The sequence below is a fragment of the Plecotus auritus genome, assembly GCF_963455305.1.
Source record: "Plecotus auritus genome assembly, chromosome: 5".
Lineage (NCBI taxonomy): Eukaryota > Metazoa > Chordata > Mammalia > Chiroptera > Vespertilionidae > Plecotus > Plecotus auritus.
Genome location: NC_137776.1, coordinates 150,035,616 through 150,040,202, shown reverse-complemented (window position 1 = coordinate 150,040,202; position 4,587 = coordinate 150,035,616). Strand labels below are relative to the sequence as shown.

Sequence of the window (4,587 nt, the reverse complement as noted above, 5' to 3'; positions counted from 1 at the left end):
CAAGGCAACATTCCTCTAATTCCATCATAGAATAAACTCCTATTATTCGGAAAGTATCCTTTTATATCCTTTGGAGAATATAAAAACATGCTGGCCTATGTATTTAGTTATCTACTGCTGCATAACAAATTACTCCAAAACTTAGCAACGAAAGCAATAAACACTTATCTTACAATATCTGTGGCTTAGAAACTGAGAAGCAGTTTTGCTGGGTGGTTCTTTAGCTCTGGGTCAGTCACAAGGCTGCGAATCAAGGCAGGAGCTGCAGTCACATCAAGGTTCAGTTGTGGGGAGAATCCACTTACAAGCTTTTCTACGGGCTGCCTCTGTGTTTTTTCACATGGCCTTGCATCCTCCAGGGCCTCCTTAGCAGGACAACCTGGATAGCCTGGGGCTTGTTTCCATGGTGGCTGTGCTGGGGGTGAGAGGGAGAAAAACTGCGTGGTATAGAGGAAGAGAGGAAGAAAGAGAGGGAGGAGAGGGAAGAGAAAGAAAAGAAAGGGAGAGAGAAGGAGGGAAGAGATGACAAGCAAGAGATTTTGACCAAGATGGACACCAGCCTTTTTATCGTATCGTATCTTAAAATTGACATCCTATAACTTCTGCCACAGAAGTAAGTCAACAAGACCAAATCACACTCAAGAAGAGAAGAATATGCAGGTGGTGAAATATATTTTTATTGATTTTAAAAAAGAAGGGAGAGGGAGAGAGAGACAGAAACATCAATAATGAGGGAGAGTCATTAATCACCTGCCTCCTGCATGACCCCCACTGGGATCAAGCCCGAAACCCAGGCACACGCCCTGATTGGGAATCAAACCGTGATCTCTAGGTTCACAAGTCAATGCTCAACTGCTGAGCCACACCGGCCTAGCACTGGGACCCTTTTAGAGGTTGCCAAGCTCCACACCTTGGACAAAGACTGGCACGTACAGATACAGTAGCTACAAACATGTTCAACAATAGTAGAAGGGAAATGCTCTAAGATGGTACGAAAAGACCTTAAAATCGTGTGGGAGATGCTTAGAAGGCTTCTTAGAGAAAGCACAATATTAGTCTCAAATTAGACCTCAAAAGAAAAGGCATTTCAGGCAGCCAGAACTGCTTAAGCAAGTGGTACAGGATTGGAGCAAAGCACCAAATTACTTGGAGGGCTTGTTAAAATGAAGATGACTGGACCCCATTTCCGGAGTTTCTAATTCAGTAAGCAGTTGGGCAGAGGAGGGTGGGGGAGCAGAGAGTGCAATTTGCATTTCAGGCAGTGCTGATGCCCTTGGTCCAGGGATTACACTTTGAGAAACTCCAGCATGAGCAAAGACTTGAAAGTAGAGCATATTTGGAGAGAATCAAATAGATCTCTTTTTTTAAATAGTTTATTTATTTTTAGAGAGGGAGGAAGGGCGAGGGAGAGAGAGAAACATTGATGTGAGATTGAAAGATCAATCAGCTGCCTCCTGCACACCCCCTACCAGGAATGAGGGATCGAACCTAAAACCCGGGCATATGCCCTGATGGAAATCCAACCAGCAACCTTTTGATATATGAGACGACACTTGCCAGGCTCAAATAGACCGTTTTATTTGTTAATTTGGCCTGATTCAATTAGCTTCAGGATCTTAGAGTCAGTGGAAATGAAAGACATTCGTCTGTACTTAATGAATCCCGAACTATCAACTTCTAGTGCTGGGACGGATTCAGAGAATCTAAACCCATCATTTTACAAATGAGGAAAGTAAAGGGAGGAGACAGGCTCAGATAGTGAGTTTTCTTTAAAATCAGATGGATTTTTGTGGTTCCCTTATTCCAGGGCTCCTGGAAGAAATATACTGTACTAGAGCCCTTTCTCTTTGGAGGTTGAGTGCTTTCTATTTGAAATGAGCTAACGAGTTTGTGATCGATTCTCCCAGTGGAATGCTCACCCTCTATAAAATGCATATTCCCATACTTTGGTAGGGAAGGGAGGCAGAAAAAACTCTCAGAGCACCTCTGGGTCCATTAGACAAGTTTCCTTGTGCAAATGGATGCATGTAACCCCTGCCTGGCTTCCGCTCAGTGAGAAGCCGCCTTCCTCACACTTCTGCCATCTCTCAGCCTCCGTTGTCTTTTTTCTCTCACAAGGCCTTGGGTGTACAAAACTGGTTGCCTAAACTGTGTAAAACTTGGATTTGGGCCGCTGTTTCTTTTTAAAGTCGAAATAATTAATACAATCTCAGTGCAAACTGGGATGCATCCATCTGGACTCCTGAAATATGCTTTCCTTGGAAAGAGGGTAATAAAACCCTGCAGCTTATTCCTTGCAATGTGTGCACAAAATTAGCTTGATGCCTTTGTTCTGTTGTCTGAGCTTTTGTCACCTTTTATTCGACTGAATTTAGAGAAACAGTATGAAGACATTTAAAAGAAGCCCAAGGGGATCTCATTTGCACATTCAAATGCAGGCGGTTTTTATCATTATTCCCCTGCCCCTGACTTCCTTTACTCTCACTCTTCCCCCTAATTACCACCTTCCACCCCACCCTCACATATATTCTCTCTCCAAAAGCAGAAACGAAGATTCTAAAGACAACTGAACTGTAACCTCCTTTCCACCTGTGGTTTCTGTGGAAACTTGCTTAAGCACAGATGTCTCTTTAATTGTGACATTCTGAGAAGTCCTAAAGCTCACCACCCTCACTTCCTCCTAAGGGTAGGACCTGTCCCAGGCTTCAACCTTGAGTAGGTAGATAAACTACCGGCAGACTGAAGTTAGCCACCACGTCACTGCAGCTCCTCTCACCCTGAGACCTGGTTTCTGAGCATACATTTGTTAACTAGGATGAGAGGATGCCATGCAGCTAATGTCTTCTTGAAAAGCTGAGAGGTGAGTGGCAAATTATAAATCCATTTTGTTTATTGCCTTTACCAATTTAACCACAAATTGTTTCCTCTTCTCCCACTGAGCACCATTTAATGAGCTGTCTCAGGTGTCCAGTGGAAACCGTGAACCACAGGTGGAGGGAGAAGATGTCTTGTGAACAAGCACACCGGTTAGACTCTGCCTTCTCCACCTCCCAGGTCCCTGGGCTTGGGCAAGTAATTTAACATCTCCAGGCTTCTGTTCTTCATCTGGGCCTTGGTTTCCTCACCTAGAATGGAGGTGGTAAAGTGGGGGTAGTTGTGAAGTTCACAGACACCAGGTGAATACCTAAATCACCCTGAGTGACAGTACGAGTTCAATAAATGGTATTCGTGATGGACGGGGCAGTAAATTACACACACAGTTTTTCTCCCAAGGAAGCACACAGTCTTCATTTGCATTGTTACCAGCTTGGTTTTATTTTTCATTGGCTCAGAACCATTTCTGTGTACCTTACTCTCAAGTCCAGCTCGGTTAGAGAAATCCAAATTCACCTGAGCAGTGGTCCAGGGTCAGCCTCTGACTGAAAACCTCCGTGTTACACTGAAATGCCCAAGGTATGTTTCCCAACCAAGACGGAGTTTTACGATGAGATGTTGTTTTCTAAGTCATTAGGAAGGAACTGTCAGAAAGGAATCATTCTTTGTATCTTCTGGGGGTTGATGGGAAAAAAGAATTTTAAAATGTTGGAGGCTGAAGCATCAGTCACTGACATATATTCATCTGAAACAAAGACGATTTTTTTAAAAATCTGTGGTGCAGATAGACACAGAAAGAAAAATACTTTGGCTGCAAAATCTCCCAATCTTCTCTGGGGAGGCTCAGGCCTCTGCCTGCTGTTCATCAGCCTTGATTTTGATGGGGCGATTTTTAGTCAGCTGCCTCAATCATTTTGGCACAGACAAAAATCCTTTAAAAAATGTTACACTTCATCAAAGTGTATCATGAGACTTCACGGTCATTATCTCAATGGCCACTCTGATGTGCTACAATTGGCAGAGACACAAACGGTAGGGGGTGTAGGAGAAGAAAGCCAGCGTTTCGTGTGGAAAGCTGGCAGGCCTCGCCAAGCTTCTGTCAACAACTCCGTGGTCTGATCCGATGCACTGAGCGTGCTGATGATGCTCTTGTTTCTGGAGGAAGTAAACAAGAAAATGAATTCCACCGCGCAACACAGCCTCTTTGTATCTTCCAAATGGTGTGACTGGACCTGGGCCAGCTGTGTTGCAAGTTTGGCCATTTATGTCATCTGGGCCCCAGTACTGATGGAGGCTTTGATTACAACTTGGACCCAGCTATAAGACCCTTCAGGGGCAGCCACGCAGCAAATAAAGGCATTGATTGGTTGTTGGGTCAATTTAGCCATAAGGGTACAGAGCATGGCTCTTTTGAAAAGCCTAATGGATTAGCTACACAACCAGTCCCACTGCAGGCCTTATTTTTCAGGGAACTCCATGAGTTTTCCAGCTTGGCAGGGAACTAACTCTTCCTCCACAGCGAGCTTTGGAGCTGTTCTTGTTATCAATAGTAGGGCTCAAAGGATTAGACACAGTGGGCTTTACAATTTAATGAAAACAGCTGTTGAAGCAACAATTAAGGCAAACAATAGTTTGCATGGAAAACTATTAATTATGTAAAGTTATGCAGAAAGTGGAATACTCTTTTATTCAGGGCCTTCTTCTAAAGGGACT

General features: G+C 43.9%; 1 long non-coding RNA gene across 1 annotated transcript in view; it reads right to left on the bottom strand.

The window, feature by feature from the left end:
* Positions 1-3,293: 3,293 nt before the first annotated feature.
* Positions 3,294-4,587, bottom strand: part of LOC308248195 — a 10,480-nt gene continuing 9,186 nt past the window's right edge. The window contains exon 3 of the long non-coding RNA XR_013960609.1: positions 3,294-4,029. This is a non-coding gene — a long non-coding RNA (uncharacterized lncRNA). The remainder of the gene's footprint in view (positions 4,030-4,587) is intronic.